The sequence below is a fragment of the Alexandromys fortis genome, unplaced genomic scaffold, assembly GCF_014885135.2.
Source record: "Alexandromys fortis isolate MF-2015 unplaced genomic scaffold, M_Fortis_MF-2015_v1.1 scaffold_43, whole genome shotgun sequence".
NCBI lineage: Eukaryota > Metazoa > Chordata > Mammalia > Rodentia > Cricetidae > Alexandromys > Alexandromys fortis.
Window position 1 is genome coordinate 4,162,967 of NW_026067928.1, and position 20,420 is coordinate 4,183,386.

Sequence of the window (20,420 nt, forward strand, 5' to 3'; positions counted from 1 at the left end):
AGATGATGGGGGTAATAAAATTTCCCCTGTAAAGTTATTAATACTTATATCTGAGGCAATAAATAACCCAATACATTGTTTGACATGTAAAATATCACCACTAAGAGGCAACATGTCCTTTTTATTAAAACAGGGACATGTACCTAAGGACATAAGTTGGCTTAATGCAGGAGTTAAACCCTTGACGGTAGTGTCTTCTAGAACTCTTTATCGTGTATATAATTTGAATAATTAAAGACACATTGCAAAGAACTGAACTCTAATATACGTTAAATTCTTTATAGGAAGAATAACAGAGAAATAAGTAAGTAATTGAGTGAATAAATAAATATATAACTTGTCTGACTAACTCCCTATCTGACTACTCCCTTGGATCCTAAATTTGGAGTATAAGCAAGAAACACACCGCCCCTCCCCCCCACACACACTGTGGGGAAGGGAGACTAGTTAACATCCCTGGAGCCTTAACAAGCAACCCAGTAATTGGCATAGAGAAAAGAAGGTAAAGAAAAGAGGTACAGGAAGGTGGGAGGGAAGAGAGGCAGAATGTAACCTCTAAGAATGATGTCTGAACCATTGGGCTGCCAAGCAGCTAGTAATCGCTCCTTCTCTTACTTACAAGAGCAATCATTGTTGCATGCTGCCTCGCCTCTAAACTAAGCATTAATATCGTAATGGCTTATTTCAGCCAAATTCTGTTAGCTAAAACAACTCATGCTTTAATGCTGTGCTTCAGTTTGCAAAATATCTTTCATCCAGGATATCATTTGGCTCCCACGGCCAAAAGGTGAACTATGCAGAATGAAAGTATTCTTAACTGTGAAACTACCCTTCGTGAAAGAAATAAGACAAATAGGAGTGCTTGGAGATGGCGATACTACAATATCTTGAATATGTAACATGCCTTAGATTATCTGTAATGGATATAAGAGCAATCACATCCAATTTGCAATTTTTGAGAGATGTACTGCAAATGTTGAGTTTTATTTTAAAGTTGCTTCATGGCACATTTCTACTCTGCTGTCATCCAACTTAGTAAGGAAAAAAAAACCGCCAAGAGCTGAGTGAACCTATCTGAAGCTTTTCAATAGCTGAGCTAGAATTCATCTCAGTCCTTTAAGTGAGAAAAAAATAGTTCACATATAATGACAGATACTTGTTTATGGGGACAAGAGTGATAATTTAAATGTGTAAAGTGTGTGATAAGCAAGTGAAGACATCTCTAGTTTTCCTATCTCCTGAAATATCTCTCTGTTCTTCATGTGGGGGTTCTTCTGATTTCTCTGTTCTCCTCCTTTATATCTTGTATAAAGTGTGCTGGACAGGCTTCTCTTCCCATCACTCAGGGAGGTAGGATGATCTTGACTTGGAGGCCAGTTTCTTCTCTATGGTAACATCCAGGCTGGTTTGTGCTATGCAGCAGAAATTTCTCTCCAGAAAAGCAAAACCAAAATTCCAAAAGTAAAGTGTAGAGTGAACTCCAGTCACCGGACTTCTTCTTACTCAAGAACTGCACATCAATCCTCCTTATGTCCTCCTTTCCTCATCCTGTTCTCATCTGTTCCAGCCTCTTTGGACCACTATTCTTCTCTGCCTTCTACAAAGTCATGCTCTTCACCTTCCACATGTGACTGAATGCACGGTACTTCCTGGATGCTTTCTTCCCTCTGCTCAAGTGTAGAATACCGAGTATGACTTGGTTCTGACACCTAACACTTATCTACAAGTGAAAGAAACCTTGAAAAATGAAGGTCTGGCTCACAGGTGGGGTGAAGAGGGAGACAAGATGCACTTCCCACTCAGCGGGGGCCGAGCTTTCCAAGAACATTAAGATAAGGGCTGAATTAATGCAATGAGGAAAACAGGAACAATAATAATAATAATAATAATAATAATAATAATAATAATAGATGGCCACAAGGTGACCATTTGGAAATTTGAGTACTCTATTGAAGGCTAGTTTTCCTAACTTGAACACTATTGATGACTATAATATCTATCGGAATGGAAAACTGTACTGTTTGTTTTAGAGAGTTATGGCAAAGATGTTTGAGACATCTGGAGTGCTAGCCGAAATCAGCAGACAGATGGATGTTCATCTTCTTCCTCCCACTTTCTTTCATCACTATCGTCTTTCCGTATCACCGTCATTATTCTTTAATTAAAGCTACACGGAGACACACAATAAGCCTGACTATTTGTTGCCTAATAATCTAAGTATTCCTACGCTCCACTGGATTTGCCTTTTCTTATCAGCTCTCCCCTTTGTCAGGACTGGTTTCTTTGAAAAGGAAGAAAACACTAATGAATTAAAAAAATCGCTAGCCGATTTTAGGTTTCCTTATCAAAAGTGAACAGGTCTTTGCTAAGCTCTTAATGCATTCCATGAAACGTTAAGGGGGCTCATTTTAAAACTCCCATTACAATTAGATATGTTCATAGTCATTTCAGTTCATTAGATACCAATTAACAATCCAGATTCTTTTTAGTTTTAAATGATACCATAGTCATGTTTAGGTTTAATAGCTTGGTGTTCGTGTGAGCCGAAACAACTGCCTTTTTATCTGGCCCTACAAGCAAACATTTATTTTCAAACACATGTTTTGTGGGGCTGTCTTTTACCTTTGACCTGCCTGACGTTATAATAAAGGGTGAAGGAAGCTGTTGGAAATTTTAAATTGGAGAGTCTGAATTCAAATACATAATGCGAGCATACAAGTAATTTACAAATACCATAGGAAGACAGCCGTAAGTACTATGTACACAACACAGTGGATGATTACAGCATTTGTCAATTTAGGGGTCATTTAGTGAAAGATGGAAGGAGAAATCCACTTAGTGGCTGCAGGTCACTAATTGTTACCTTTGCAGAAAACTTATCGCCAGAAAGGAGCTTATGGCCCAGGAAATATCCCTTTGCAAACACTGCTCCCTGCCCATTAATTAAGCATTTGGGGAGCTCTGCTAACTAGGACAGGCCTCAAGACTGTAATTTTGGTCAGCAGAGCAACTCTTACGTGAAGGCATTAATTTAACCTCCCAATATCAGCGAGGTGAACAGCTTTGTTCCATGCTCTATCTCGCTGCTGGATAAGCAGAGGGCAAAGCTGGAGTGCAAAGGTTGGAGTGCTTTTGAGTATTTCTGTGATACTCTCATTTAAGGACCAACTCTGACAAAACGTGGGCTTGTCAAAGTCTATCAAATATTATCACTAGTGACCACTAGTGGTCATTTCCCTGTCCCATTCTCCTGTCTACAGCATTTGAGCCTTCTTCCCTGCCATGCCTTGCTCTCTGCACAGCTGCTTCCATTCTTCCCTCTTGGCTGACTCTTTGAGGATTTGTCACCATCCTTCCAGACTTCTCAGCCTCACTGCTACACACACCACTTAGAGGATTGTTTCTTTGGATAATTGATCATCCCCCCCCCCCCTCCATCCAATTGTATTTTACTACAGGGACCTTTAATATCTGTTTGACAGGATGACTCCAGGTGAACACCATTGCCCTTCTGCCTGTTGGGCCACATGGATTCTCAGGTGTTCTTTGTGCACAAAATGCTCTGAGTAGATCCTGGCAATTCCTCCCATTCCACCTTGCAGTCATGTTCCCTCTAATACAGTTTCAAAAGCTTAGCTACATCACCTCAGTCCCTCTTCATCTTTTATTCCTGCACCATGAAATCAGCCAGTAAATGCTGTTGAATATGTACAGAATTGTTTGTCTCAGGGACTTATAGCTTTTATTTGCTTTCTGAAATCATTTATTTTTGACCTCACTATGACTGTGGTTTGCAGGCAGTTATTAGGAGCACTTAAACCAAACAGTTCTGAGTTCTTTCCAGTCCACAACGTTCTCTTGCTACCGAGCCTAGTCTTTCTTGATTTAAGGTATTTGATTTTTCATGTGAAATGCTCTCAGGAAGGTCACTCTTACTGAACAGTATCAAGATGTTCTTTCAGTGGATAAGGTCTCCATCTTTTCATTTTGTCCATTAATACCTCCCATCACAAACCTAATTATTCCAAATTAAATGTCTGCTCATAGTTGACCAGGGGAATGGCAAGGAAAAGAGTGAACATTAATGTATCTCAGAATTCAATCCTGCACAGATGACGTGTGTAGATGACTCCTGAAGGCATTCTCTCCTCTCTATTGTCTTGGCAGTGTTTGAAATCCCTAAGTGGTTCATTGATCCATTCTCCTGGGTGGACTAAATGCATGTTTGCACTCTTACAAAGAGAAAACTCACATCTGCCATCCTGTTCTGTTAAATTTGGGAGACTGTACTTCTCCAGAACATGAAGGCAGGCCCCTGGGAATAAATATAGGCCTCCTTCAGACAGCACCCTGTCTCCTGTTTCCTGGTAATTCTACTTGCTATGTGTTTTCGGGATGAGTGTGTGTTCGGGGCTTGAACGATGGCTCAGTGGGTAAGAACATTTACTGAACAAATATAAGGCTCTGAGTTTAAATCCCTAACACTCATGCAAAAGATTATCATTGCCTTGTAAGTGCCTGTAAGCTCAACACTGTCAGAGGAAAACACAGAAGTAGTGGTAGAAGCTGCTATCCACTAGCCTAGATCCATGTTCAGTGAGGGACCTTATCTTAAGGAAATAAGATGAAAAAGTGATACCAACTGCTCTATTCTGATCTCTGAAGAGGCATGCACACCCACACAAATACAGGTGGGTATCTAACAGAAAGAGAGGGGGTAGGAAGGGAGAATGCTGTTTGTTGCCTTAAGACATGCACTAGATGGCCTTTGCCTTGATCATACTGGTGTTGCTACCATAGTAACTGAGATCCTCAGGTGACCTCCACACTATGGGCTCAGATATCCTACTTATGTGTTAGTTTATCCATGGACTGTTCCAGATTCTTTGTCATAAACAAATTTCACTGCTATCTGTTCTGTGCCCATATTAATTTTTCTAGATTTTTACATCATCTCTCTGAACATATTTCAATATAATTTGAAGTGCATATCTATCATTTTTGTAAGTTTCATATCTCAGTTCCACCAGAGCAGGAGTGAGGAGAAGCTTATATCATGCTGTCTGTGTGATAGTTTACACTCTCAGCATACCTTGATATATTAGGTCCTTAATTGCTATGAGCATTATACATCCATGTTGGAGGTGTAAGAAAATCAAACAGGTAAATTTGCATGCATCTATTATTAGATTTGTATTTATTCTCCCTAGTGAAATGAGTCTATACCCTGGAGACCACCTTGCTGTCTCATTTCATGTTTTCCAAAACCAGTGCTTTCTTTCTCCATCAGGCTCTCAAATTAGTAGAAAATAATATTTTCAATGGAATAAATATAATGCTCTTATTAAGATGTTTAATGACATCATTTCAGATTCCTAAAGAAGGGACATTGGATGCTTTGTTGAAATCTGAGATCCCTTTTTTTATTATTAGCTCCAAAACTGGTCACTTAATAAAAAAAAATAAAAGCAAGTTTCTTTGTTTTGTTTCAAATTAGAAATGAAATTCATGTAGCCGGCTGAAAAACACCAACTCAATGCAACTGAAGTCCTGGACAGAAGCGTCAGTTCCTAGTTGCAACTGAGGATGCACAGGGGTGGTGGCATTATATGGCCCCTATGATAGTATTTTGTTAATGAGCAGGAATTATTTATGGGAACCAGTATCATTTATTTTTGTAAGATTCCAGGCACCTCTGGGATTCAGCCCAAAGTCTCCGCCTTCCTCTCTCCATGGGCCAGCCCCAATCCATGTCTTTCCTAAGACATAATAGTGATGTTATGTATTATTCATTGTGCCTTAAGGACACTCGCACTAGTGACACAGCCCATGGCTAACTCTCCCCATTTGAGCATCATCCATGGCAAATCTGACCACCTTCTGAGCCGTAGTTGGATGCAGTAAGGTAGGAAAAATAGCTTTTATAAATCTGAAATAAGGATGCTGTTTGGGGAGACACATGAAGAAATCTCCTACTTTATTAACTTACTTCTCAAAGCCTCCTTTTAGATGCCCAGTGACTTTCTTAAGAGAATGATTTTCTTTCATTGGGGAAAAAAAATAAAGTTTCTAACCCTTCTGTTTTCAGAGATAGGCCCTTTTACTGTAAATCAATGTGTCACTGTCTTGTTGTTGTGTGGCAAGAAAGATAGACACAGTACTGAGCCAATGGTGCTTCACCCTCACCTCGTTTATCCTGTGGATCTGCGCATGGTGCAGCCCAACTTTAACCATTTCACTCCCACTAACACCCCTGTTACAGGGTTCTGAACAAACTGCTTAGGAGGGAAAATGAAGCTAGCTTCCTTACTTGTCTCACTATCAAGCCCCAACAATCAAACTGGCTAGTTTCAAGCATAGAATTTTCTATATTTATTTCTTCAAACTGTACTTCTTTCTGGTTAATATTTTATTTACATTTTCACTGATTTACTTTTTGCTTCTATTCTTCAGATTCATCCTCTTTCCATCTCAGTTAGCATGTAGGTCCCTGCTACCTAGCTTTCAGGTTGTATGTTCTCATGAAACGGACAGTTATTTGTTGTGGGACAATGGTATTTTATCTTGTTACTTGTATTATTTTAAATAAAATGCTGATTGGCCTGTAGCCAGGCAGGAAGTATAGACAGGGAAACCAGGCAGGAAGTAGAGGCTGGACAATGAGAATTCTGGGAAGAGGGGAGTTTCAGTCTGTAGTCATCATGCAGATGCAGAAAAAGCCAGACACAGAGGAAGCAAGATGTGACTGCATCGCTGAAAAAGGTACCAAGCCACATGGCTAACATAGACAAGAATAATGGGCTAAAGAATAATGGGCTAAAGAATTAGTTAATACGAAAAGCCTGAAATACTAGACCAATCAGTTTATAATTAATGTAGACCTCTGTGTGATTCTTTGGGACTTAATGACTGTAGGGACCGGGCGGGACAGAAACATCAGTCAACAGTTATTTGTCTTAATAAAATCTATATTAACTCTGATGTCACCATGACAAACTCTCCTCATGTTTCTTATTCTTTTAGCTTTGGGTGCTTACGATGTTGTTATGTGTGCCTTTTTTCATGACTTCTCGTGTTTTGTCTTCTGGTGCCCTCTCTTCCGAACTGATTCCCTGTCAATGTAAGATGTACTGCAATAAAAACTTTAAGAGTTTCTCATTCATGAGAATATATGTAGGACAGATTTCTTACTATAGGATTCTTAGATTGTAAGACATGCACTGTATAATTTATAAGACCATGAATTTATCTGCTTTTATTCTTTGCTATGGTATTGTTTCCATGACATTTTGTAGTCCTTATTGTGAATGCCTCACTTGTATCTATGCATGTCAATATGATCTTGTGTGTGCACAAGTGTGCATGCTCGTATGTGGAGAGGTGTGCTTCATCCAGAAGACAACTTTGGGGATTGTTCTTCCTCAGGCATGATCTACTCTGGTCTTTAATTTACTTTATAGCTATTTATTTTTGTTTGTGGGTATGAACAAGTGTATGTAAGGAGTTTATATGTGTGTGTTCATGTGGAGGCCAAAGGTCAGTTTTGGTGCCATGTCTCAAGTACAACCATCTTAATATTTGGAAACAGGGACTCTTAACTGGGTATGGGCTGATGGAATTGCTGATTCAGTTCCACTGGCTGGTCAGCAAGGCTGAGTCCTCCTGTTCCTTCTTCTTCGGTATGGACTTACAAGCACAGGTCAACATTAGCTCTTTATGAGGGTGCTGTTATATGTCAAACCAAGGTCCTCATACTTGTGCATAAAAAAACTTTACAAAGTAAGCTATTCCTTCCCTAATTCTGAAAGATACACCTGGGATATATATATCTGCAGAACATATCCTTTTCCCAATTTTCATTTCTATCTTTATCTATCATCTATCCTATCTATCTATCTATCTATCTATCTATCTATCTATCTATCTATCTATCTATCTATCTATCTACTTATATACTTATCTTCCTATCTACATATCTATCTATACCTTATATATGTATACATTTAGGTATCTTTGTATCATCTGTCTCTACATACTATGTACATATGTACGTATTATCCATTCATACACCTGTCTAGAGATCTTCCTTTTCTAAGTATATATACCACACTGAAATATCATTTGCTTGTGCTAGAAAGGACTGAAAGTGGTCACTCCAGAATGAAGACCCTACTTCCTAATTTTCAGTCAGGTTCTTCATAAAAATCGTCAGCATAGGGAAAGGGCAGTGTCTTAGGCTGCGAACACCTCTGCATCACACTGGTACATCTCGGCTGCTTAGCCTTCACTTCTTCCAACACTCTCCAGCCAACGAGGTAGAAATTCTGGAATTCTGAACAGTGGTCTGAACCCCAGTAAAGGTAACCTATCGAATCACTTTAGAATGATGATTAAGAAAATCTGCTCTGGGAACTTGACATTTGAACTTGACATTTGAACCGAGACTAGAATTTTAAAAGGGAAGGCTCACAAGCGAAGACTTTGGGGGAAAGCATTCCAAGCAGATGTGTAAAGTCCCCAAGATAGGAAGGAACATTTGCTTATTTAAAGCTGGGCTCTGGATCGATCGGTGAGTGTGAGATTTGGAGACAAGTTTTTGAAGTATGCAGGAATAGGCCTGGGTAGTTTTAAATGTCAGAACATGAAGTTTCTGTTTTATTTCAAATGTAAATGGAAGCCTTTGAAGGGTTTTAGGAGGTCCTTGGGAGCCGTGGTGAGTTCGGAGTGGAACAGTTATGGTGAAGACAGGACTTTAAAAATACAGTTGAGGAACGTAGTTCCTACCATAAAACATTCATTTATATCATCTTTCATGATTGCTGGGCTCTTTCTCAAATTCATTTTTTTTTCTGGAAAATTAAATCAATGTCTTCAACATTTCAGAATGCTGACATTTAATCTAGAAACTCTTCCATAATTGTCTGCCTGACAATCTCTATGTTTTCAAAATCTTTATATATCATACATTATTTACAATGAAGCTCAAATTTCCCCAACTTAATGTTTACATTCAGGCACAGAACATAAATTTTTAACTTAAATGGTTTTCATATAATACATTTTGATCATATTTCTTTCCTTCCCCACTCCTCCAGATTTTCCCCATATTTTAGACAACAAAGAAACACCTTTATTCTCTTTTAACACAGAGGCATCTCTTTCTCTTTTAGTCATACAGACCCTTAGTTCTCTTACTTAGTTCTCCATGGTTCTCCTTGTTGTTCTCAGTGCAGTTCTACCATGCTTTAGTCTACTGGCCCTCAAAAATTGACAGAACCTTGTTACAGAGCCTGAGGCTGAAGATAGACTTCATATCATAAGAGAATTATGATGCCAAAGTGGATAATTAAATAGGCACCAGACATCATTGCTCTTAAAGTCAGTAACCACAGTCTATAACAGAGAATCCCCTGAGGGTGGCTGCTCAGGAGCTGTGGAGTAGTCAACGATGAGGGTCATTTTCTATAATGAGTAAAATTAAAAGGCCATTCTGGTGTCCTTTTCCAAACAGGGTCATGTTTCATAGAGGTAGTTTGCTGTTTTTTTTTTTTTTTTTTCCATCAGCAGCCAGCAACTTTTCAATGTACTCATTTAAATTTCTCCTATGGAACATGAAGTTTTTTTATAAAATTGCAAGTATATTAAAGATTTTCCATTCATCTACGACTTTTAAAACTATAGCAGGGTACTGTGAACATTTTTTAAAATGTCAGTGAATATATTCTGAAAGCATAATGTTAGATAATAAAAATGACAATCGCTTTAAGGTTTCTTCCTAAGTATATTACATTTATTAATTCATTTAATTATCACAATTTATGATATTGATACTAATACTATATCCAGACCTATGTATTTAAAATACTCAATTTTGTAAGCCCTAATGATAATAATCAATGTTTATAAAGTAATTATAATGAGCAGGACACTGCAATGATTACTTAATATAAATTAGGTTATTTATCTTTTTCTGAATAACTCTATGAATTTGTCTCATTTTTCAATAGGAAAGTTCCTTTTGAAAAGTAAAATATTGGTGAGATTAATAAGTAATAAAGTCATAATTCAAATTCAGGCAAAAGCCTGTCTTTAAAAACAGTGATTGCTGCTATATTTTCCAGTCATTTTAGGGTACCAGCTCCAGAAGATTTGACCCTAATCCACGGAAAGAAAGTGATATAATATGTGAAGTTTGGGGAACATGGAAAATCAGTGTCAACTTAAAAAAAATACATAAAGTAATTCTAAGGTTATTTTAAATTCGCCTCGCCCAAGCTGAGCCATCCATCCCTTTCTGGTGCCTGGAGGTTACCCACCAAGAAGTTCAGGCTACTTTCCTCATAACTGACAAAACATCTGGCAAAAACAACTTCAGGAAGAAAGGGTTTGTTTGTGCTCCCAGTTTAGGGGAAGCAGAGACGGGGTAGGGAGCAGGCGCAGTCAGTGGGCTCAGAGTCGAGCTGGAGTAGGGAGATTACAGTCAATGAGCACAGTTGACAGCGGTCAGTTCACTTTCTCCTCTGTTCAGTCTCATCGTGTGGAGTGCTAACATTCAGGTCAGGTTTTTCCTGCTCAGTTAAATCTTTCTGGAAACATCTTTACAGACGCGCCTATATTTCCATGGTGGTTCTCAATCTAATAAAGATTATGGTCAAGGGGTGAGAACACAGAAGTTAAAACATTTCTTCACCCACCCTCCTTCTGTCATGCATTGCTGCTTCCGGGTGTCTAGAGCTGTGTCTTTCCACACACACACACACACACACACACTCCAGTCCTGGAGACTCCTCCCTACCTCCCTAATCTCTCTCTCATCTCTGAGACAGCCTTTCTTTCCGCTATCCTTGCTGATGTCCACTTTTGCTAGTCTCTTCAAACCTCTCCAGCCCTTCTATTCTCTCAAACCTGTTTACCCTTTACGAAACAGACTGTTACAGTTGGTTTAATGGAAATTTCAATGGTTTAATTCTCCTTCCTACCAGGGCTCTGGTTTCAGAACAAAAAGTTGGATGGAAAGACGAACTAGATTAACAAACAGAAAGACATTTATTAGCAAGAGAGATGGTGAAGGTAAGGTTTTGGCAATTCTGCTTGACTGCTATGATGGCGGCCCAACCAAGTAATCTGGTTGTGTAGAGAAAACAAGAGAGAAATATTTAGCCAGGAATCCTCAGGGTACCCCTGTCAGCAATAATATCCATACTATAGAGAAGTTTCCATAAAGTGTCTACTGGGGACTGTCAATCAAGGTCAGTGTCGAAATGACCCGAGGCTAGGTAAACAAAAATGTTTACTAGTGAAGACACTGTAATACACTCCACTCCACAGATACGTTGCTACCCTTTAAACCAGAGGTGAGGAGAGAGAGATCCAGCATCACAACTAGGAAGGAACAAAGACGGAATTATAGACCTTGCTTTACCCCACAGACTGGTAGTCATGGAAACCCCTGTGTCTTGCTAATACAGGACTGCAACACTGCCATGTTGTGGGAAAACAGCCTTGGTGGTATCACTTAAACTCTCTGAAGTTATTCCAATGTTTTCCAGGGCCTCCTCCCCAGGCAACAAGCATGAGAATTCATGAGATTTTGTTTTGAACAGAGTTTCATGTGACTGAGAAGATTATACTAGGGTTTACCTTTCCAGCAGAGGAATTTTATCTTCAATATTCCCTCCTAGGCCGCACAACAAAACTGATTGTCTTACTATGCACACTTGTAACCATTCACATTCCCGTGTGGTTTTGAGTCTGACTGTACTACGAACACTTGGAAGCACTCACTCAGATTTCTATGTGGTTTTGACAAAGTTGGGTGGAGATAACTATTTTTACCACACCACACGTGCAACCTGTCTACCAGGTGCCTGTTTCCTGTTTCCTTTCAGGATATTACTCAATGCATGAAGTCCTGTTGGGCACCTCACTTCTTTATCTCTGTGGGTAATAGTTCCTTACTTTTACTGTTTTCGTTACTGTTTTGGGTACTCCACAAGTCCCTTTGCTTCTTTATGTCTCTCTCACCTAACTCGGAAGTGCCCTTGGAGCAGCTTTGCGGCACACTTGTATCCTTAACTTTGAAATATGTGCTCAGAATAAACATAAACTACTTCCAGGGTAAACAAAGATTTCTAGTTCCACTTATGATATAGAGGACGAGTAGGTCTTATGTCCAGCCTTTTCTGGAACTTATAAAATTTTGTTCAATCAAAAATTTTAGAGGTATCTTCTAAGAATAGTATAGGAATATATTCCTAATTGTTCATACAATGTACAATTTCTTCTGACTTCATATTTATAGAACTCTGATTTTGGGGGGAGAATCATCCTTTAAAATAATTTTCCATGCACATCTTTGATGCTCACGGGGATGTGCTTGCCAAGTCTAGGTAGGCGATACAAATGCAGGTGTTTATGGGAAAGTGTCACTATTAGGAGGTGTGGCCTTATTGAAGAAGGTGTGGCCTTGTCAGAGGAAGTGTGTCACTGCAGGTGGGCTTTGAGGCTTCAGAAGCTCAAGCCAGGCCACTCTCTCTCTCTCTCTCTCTCTCTCTCTCTCTCTCTCTCTCTCTCTCTCTCTCTCTCTCTCTCTCTCTCTCTCTCTCTCTCTCTCTCCCTCTCCCTCTATGGAGAACTCTTAGCCACCTCTCCAGCACCATGTCTGCCTGCATGTTTTCATGCTTCCTGCCATTAAAATAATGGACAAAATCTCTGAACTGTAAGCCAACCTTAATTACATGTGTTCTTTCATAGAGTTGTTGTGGCCTTGCTGTCTTTTCACAGCAATAGAACCCTAACTAATACATCTCTAGTCCAGTTTACAGGCACGGTTATGTGTTATGCACATGGACAAACATGTACACCACACAATAATAGTTTATATTTTTGCTTATTCATTTTCTCCCTTCTTCAGTTGAACATGAATGTAGTGCCCACAAAAGTCTTTCTCTCTTCTATGTAGGAGCAGCTTGATCCGTTATATATCGGATATAAATGATGTCGAATAGTTTTCTCGGTCTTATGAAAGGAGGAGGAAAAGGAAGAGGAAGAATAGTCTGCATTCGTCAGAACCACTGTTTGTCAGATTTCTGTACTGAAGGGCAACAGTCCTGAGCCACTCAACAATGCACGTCCTTCTGGTAGATTTAGTCTGTTTCTGTCATCATCACAGCAGGTATAGAGCTGGGAGCTTTATGTACTTATTCACATGCGAGAGAGAGAGAGAGAGAGAGAGAGAGAGAACTTTTTAAATCTCCTGGCTTATACCCAGTGACTGAACTGACACACCTCCTCCAAGAAGGCCACACCTCTTAATTTTTCTCAGCAGTCTACAGCTGGGAACCAAGCATGCCCATATATGAGCCAATAGGGGCCAATCTCATTCAAGCAGCCACACCTTCTTTAAAAAAAATTATAGGTGAGTAATTAGATTTCCTTTTCAGGTACCATGTTTTTAAATGTCTCTCTAGTAAGTGTTGCCTGGTTCCACAGCATGAGACAAGTATACCTGTTGTAGAATATTGTTTTAAGATGTGCTACATTCGTTTATGCTGTGGAACCTTTGTTTTAATGATGCAAAGATGTGTTGCATCTGTTTAACTCTGTGAAGTTGTGTTACTGTGCCTATCTAAAATACCCAATCAGTCTAATAAAGAGCTGAATGGCCCATAGCAAGGCAGCAGAAAGGGTAGGTTGAGCAGGCAGGCAGAGAGAATCACAGAAGGAAAAAAACGTGCGAAGAGGAAAAAGGAACGAGAGGACAAGGAGAGGAGGATGTTAGGGGCCAGCCACCCAGCCACCCAGCCAGCCATGGAATAAGAGTGAAAGAGAGATACACAGAAATAGGGAAAGGTAAAAGCCCAGAGGCAAAAGGTAGATGGAATAATTTAAGAAAGGCTGGCTGGAAACCAGCCAGGCTAAGGCTGGGCATTTCATAGGAAAGAATAAACTGCCCTGTGTGTGGTGCCTCACCCCCACCCCCAAAAGAGCAAAAACAACAACTCCACATGCCCTTAAGGGACAACAGTTCTAGCATCACACTGCTGCAGAGGAGAAGGGCAGAGCCTGGCAGAAAGGAAACTGAAGCATAGACTGTGGCCGGCATTCTTCGGTGTTATGTGGGTCACCTTAAATAGCTCCATCGATTCAATGTGTCTTTAGTCAATAAGATGGTAGGTACATTAGGGCAATGCGATTGCTCTGCCTTAATTTTGATAGTTATGATACTTAGCTACAATTCTCCATGAAATATTATTGAGATTTCCCCGGGGCCATGGGGCTATTCTGGAAACACATACTCTGAAAATGCTCCAAGGGGGAAAAAATTGCAGCTCCTATTCTCTAGTGTAGAATTTCATGATCCTTGCCAAACATTTCTCTGAACAGCCTATTCAAAAAAAGCATCCTCATGTAGGAATCAATATCCCCCAGAATAATTCCCAACAGGCCACTTGTGGAAGGAAGGAAGGAAGGAAGGAAGGAAGGAAAGTTTCTCCTCATTGAGAAAATTTTAGAAGTAACTGACAGCCATCATTTCTTTCTACCTCATTTTCTAGGTTAAAAATGGAATATGGACATTCAAGTTTTTAAAGAGTGTAAACTAAAATAACTTGCTACCTATCCGCTAGAGCGAGTTTCTCAATACGATTAGCAAGCGCAAATGAGGCAAGATTGGTTAAAACATTACATGGAACAGTGTTGATGAACCTGAAGCGCAGGTGCTCCCTCTGCCTCTTATTGGCTTCTGAACTCTTGAATTTGTACTACGGAATTTCAACTGTACTACTCTGGCGTGCTTGCCATAGAAAACTCTAGATGATTATCTGCGTGTGATATCATGCGCCTATAACACCAGCAGCACTGGAGGCTGAGGTAAGGGACTAGCTGCGAATTTGAAGCCAGCCTGGGCTGGAGAGGGAAGTGCCACCAAAGGAAAGAGCTTCCAATTCATTCATTTATGAGTTCTTAATTCAGTCTCACATAGACAAAGATGGATAATCAGGCGCCATCTTTGCTGAGATGGTTTTTGAATGAAGCCCTGACTTCTGACAAGGATGAACATGGAACGGACAAATGAAATCTGTCTTTGGGATGATCACAAGCCTGATGAGGATGCTTGTCATTAAGTGGCTGCAGCTGTCACTGTGATGAGCACATCGGCATCTATCCATTCATAGAAGTCAGCGGTGTCACAGTGCTCGGCCCTGATCCACGACGTAATCACAGTATGGAAAGTGGCAGATTCCGCCTTCTCTTCCATAGGCTTGATAATCTAACAGGGATGATATGCCAAAGGGCCGCAACATCAAGGGTGAGGTTTTCCAGGTTTCTCTAAACTGGCCTACCTTATTTGTACTTTTCAGGATTAGCCTAATTATTGAAGCTATTATTTGAAGTGGAAGGGGCTGTAACTAATAAAGTCACTTCTTATTTTCCAAAAGTTTCTTTCGTAATACGATCCTAAGAAATAACTTATATTCTCCTAACCTTGAGAAAATAAAAGTGATGCTGTTAATCTAGTTTTTAACTTTCTTGTAATATGCGAAACTTTATGGGTATTTCTCATAAACATGATACCTCCTCTTAATTATGCAATTCTTCTATTTTACCTCTGAAAATTAGATTTACCATATTTGTGTTCATTGCAATTCACATTCATTTAATAATATGAATATGTAAACTTACATAGATTTACTTTTGAGAGATAAGGCTAAGATATTTAATTTCTAATCTAAATCAATAGTCTTCCATTTCTTTATGTATAAGGACAGTCTTATTTTGAATCCTAAAATATACATGAAGTTAAATATTCTGTTTGAAGCTCGGCATCCAGGCCTACATGTCTCATCCAGTCTCATGACGTATCTATCTACTGACACATTGCCCCCTTAGTCCTCGGAGAAATCTAGTACTTTCAGAAAAAGCATAAGTCATGTGATTTTCCCCCCTTTAGTACAGTGTTCTGTGTTCTAACAGTGTTAGACGATGATCAGATTCTGTGAATGATCTCTCAGTGTTGGACCTAAAATCACTAGAGATGATCCTCATACAAGTGCCCTTTTAATGACCATCCTATTCATGCTACTTCATAAAGAGAATTGATCCACCTAAATGTTGTAATTCAATAGAAGTAAAGACATTTCGCTGTCAAGGTCTTACAACATCGATAAATAGATTTAGGTTGAGTATGCGTATGTGTGCTCTAGGCAAGCATTTTAAAATAAAGACTGTACTTTGTTGCTTTATGTTATTTACCTTGTTCTGTGTGTGTTTGTGTGTGTGTACACAGTAATTTTTGATACAGCATCTCGTGTGGCCTATGCTATTCTCTAACTCCCCTATGTAGTTGAAGGTGACATTGAATGACCCCTGCCTCCTTCATGTGTGTGTGTGTGTGTGTGTGTGTGTGTGTGTGTGTGTGTGAATATTGATGGTCTTGCATGAAGGTCAATGCTCAATATCATGTGTCTTCCTTGTTTGTTCTACTCCTTAGGTTTTGAGACAGACCACTCCTGAACAGGGCACTCATAGATTTAGCTGGCATTTGAGCTCCAGGGATAAGCATGTTTGTGCCCCAACCAAACTTGCAGGTTCTAGGGTTCCAGACTGCATTCATCCATGCAGCTTTTTTTTTCTTTTTATTTATTAAAGATTTCTGTCTCTTCCCCACTGCCGCCTCCCCTTTCCCTCCCCCTCCCCCAGTCAAGTCCCCCTCCCTCGTCAGCCCAAAGAGCAATCAGGACTGCCTAGGCTCCCACAAAACCAATAGGTGCAGTAGGATCAAAAACCCATTGCCATTGTCCTTGGGGTCTCAGTAGTCCTCATTGTCCATCCTCCTGAATATTAACCTTCATCAGGCGATGAAAGGAGACAGAGACAGAGACCCACATTGGAGCACCGGACTGAAATCTCAAGGTCCAAATCAGGAGCAGAAGGAGAGAGAGCACAAGCAAGGAACTCAGGACCGCAAGGGGTGCACCCATACACTGAGACAATGGGGATGTTCTATCAGGAACTCACCAAGGCCAGCTGGCCTGGGTCTGAAAAAGCCTGGGTCAAAACCGGTCTCATCCATGCAGCTTTTATGTAGGTTTTGAGGATTTGATCTTGGTTCTGCATGTTTGTGCCATCTCCCCAGCTTCCTTTAATTCTCTACTTTTAATAGACAAGTTGGCATTTAAGGTGTGCATTTTTGGTTGGATGTATGCTTTTATCTCAGTATTATTGAGTCAGATCTGGAGCTCTCTTTTGTTCCACCACTGTTCAGTATTCTATAATCAGCACTATCAAGATTGCCTAGTCTTCTATCCTCCCTCAACTGTCTGGAATCACAGGAGCTTTGTTATAATTCTCTTTCTGTGAAGTTTTGTGCTTTTCACTCATTTTATTGTATCTCTTTATTGTTTTGCATTTTGAATTTTTGAGACACTTTCTTACTATGCAGTCCCAGAATTCATTGTAGAGATGAACCTGGACTCCTGAATTCTGTCTTTCCTCTGTTTCCTATTTTATGCTTTACCCACAGAGCCATCACGTATAGTTTTCCCAACATTTTTGATGGTTGTGATATATCAATGAGTATACAGCAGCTTCACACATGCTCTGTTCCTTAATGCCACTGTCAATCTGAATTCTGTAACAGAATACATTTGTAAAGCCATGAGCCTTTAAAGTGAAGTTTCTCTTGTGGTTTTTTTTTGGAAATTAATTTTCTACTAGTATGGCCATACAATCTTTATGAAAATATCTCTTACATTCAAAGGAAATGAAACTTTTGCTGGATCTGACAATAACACATCTCCAGGGTCAGTTAAGGCAGACTGACATCCTGCTGTGTGCTCAAGCTGTTTCTTTAACCTGCTGTTAAGAGAACAATGTAACCACCAACCTTACTTGCCTTGACTTTCCCATGTAATCACATTATACAACCTAAATGAATATATAGCTTTAATATTGTGTGTGTGAGTGTATGTGTGTTACAACAGTCATTTGTCAAAAAGAGTAAAGGGTCAAAAGTGACTTCATACAGCACATATCTGTCACAAATATTGAAAGCAGCATGTTGATATTGATTGATGATAATATGCTTGAAGTACTGAATGCTTTGGAGTCAGTTTGAGTAAATAACTTTATTCAGATGAAAAGTCTGTTAAAGATATCTTTAGTACATCACCCATTCCTTCTCCATGTGATGCTTTCTGTTTTTTTTTTTTTTTAATACAGAGTTAGGAACTTTATTAGGGACATCAGAAATGTCACACACATCAGAGAAGATGCAGCAAAAGGGACAGTCAGATCACAGTAAAATATCATGAAGGCTACAGACAGTCAGGAAATTGTGCACTATAGACAGTTGGAAGACACAGGGAGAAAAGTAGAGAATACAAACTTGGGCTTTTTTTTGGTTAAATAATTCCAAGGGGAAGTGCTTAGTGTTCATTTGTTAACGGGATGTCAATACATATCTGTGCCCCTGAGTCTGCCATTTAAGCACTTAAATGATACATACCAGATCCTCTCAATCCAGTTTTAAAAACGCAATCATGTTTCTGTGTTCTTTATAGCTGATGGCCGGTTTGTGTGGATATGAAATAAGTCCTCAACTTTAAGTGCTTTCTCACACTAGTGACAAAATGGTGACACTAACGAAACACATGATGACCTGACGCTTGAAGATGTACCCTGTGCTGCCATGTCCTCCTGGAGAGGCTTTTGCTGAATTGTCTCTACAAACGATGAATGACAGACAGTCTACAGATCCTATGTGAATGAATAGATGCATACACTTTTTCTCAAACAATATATTATCATCATACTCATTCCCTTCCCTGACTCCTCCCAGATCTTCCCTACGCAACTTCATGCTCTCCCCATCTCAGACAAGCAAACAAAGAACACTCACAGAGACCGTGACAGCAGGTACAAGACCTATACAAGTTCCAGTTAGACAGAATCCCTGCATAGAGAAGGGGAAGTAGACACAAGGCATCATGCCCAACCAAGAAGCTCTTTCTAAGGGATACCTGTTGGGGAAGAAAACAATCCATTTTCTACAATGAGGCATCACTGTGCATAAATCAGTCTCAGTCCAGGGAAGGCCTCAAGTCCAGGAGTAGTTGGATAACACAAAACAGACTCCATTTTTTATGTGTTTCTAAGTGAGTGTGCTTTTCATTTTGTTTTGGTGTGATTTTGTCTTATTCATTCTTGTTGTTTGTGTCTTTGAACACTTTTTATGTTTAGTATAAAAAATGATTTGGGTTTTTTTCAAAGGCGGTGGGACCATGAATATTGGATCAAAAAATAGCTAATACTGTAACGTTGATTTTTCTACTCATGTCTAAGCAAAAAAAAAAAACACTATTAGTAGATTTTTCTAGCCCTCCTAGAAATTGTCAACTTATTTCTCATATTCAAATCAGCAAATTGAGATGTATCATTAATTAACAAATATGCTAGGTAGCAAATGGTTGATCTACAATATAAATTTCCAAGTAGTCAATGAAAACATTTCACAAGTTAGTTATTTAAAACCTGCTCCATTTCTTCAGCAGCAAATCAAAATGAAGGTTAATCGGAATTGTTAGCAATACCATTAGTATGTGCATGTGCTTATATATGTATGTTTGGCTAAACATATATGTGTTCGTGTGTGTGTGTGTAAATGTTAAGTGTGTGCAAGAGTAGAAACCTGGGGGGCTGGAGAGATGGCTCAGAGGTTAAGAGCAAGGACTACTCTTCCCAGAGGTCCTGAGTTCAATTCCCAGCAACCACATGGTGGCTCACAGCCATCTATAATGAGACTGTTGCCCTCTTCTGGCATGCAAGCATACATGGAAGGAATGTTGTATACATAATAAATAAATAAATCTTAAAAAAAAGGATTATCTTATAAAAAAAAAAAAAGAGTAGAAACCTGGAGACAACCTCGAGTGTGATTCCTCCTCAGCTACCATCCACCTTGTTCTTTGAGACAACGTCTCTCACTGGACTTGGAGGTCTTACCACATAAATAAAAAAAAAAAAAACTAGAAAATACATTTTTCTTAAGTATCCAGGTAATTTTGGGTACTTTTAAACTTTAAAGAAAAACAAGTAACAAGTAAGTCACATCTCATATCCTGTTCATTAGTATATGAAATTTAGAATGAACAGATGCTTTTATAGTAAATAATAAGATTCAAAAAGACAAGCCCTTTATTAGTTTCTGTATTTGAGGCAGTCCTGAGTATGAGGGGCTGTCTGCTCATCATCTCTGACATCATACAGCCAATATGAATCTAATAAAAGCAACAGTACTGAAAAACAGAACTACAATTGAGTTCTACATGTAGTATATGCAAAATGGGTTTTAGAGTTTGTTTTGGTTTTGTTGATATTTCTATGGGGGGTGCAATGGCAGGTGGAGGTGTGTGCTGGGG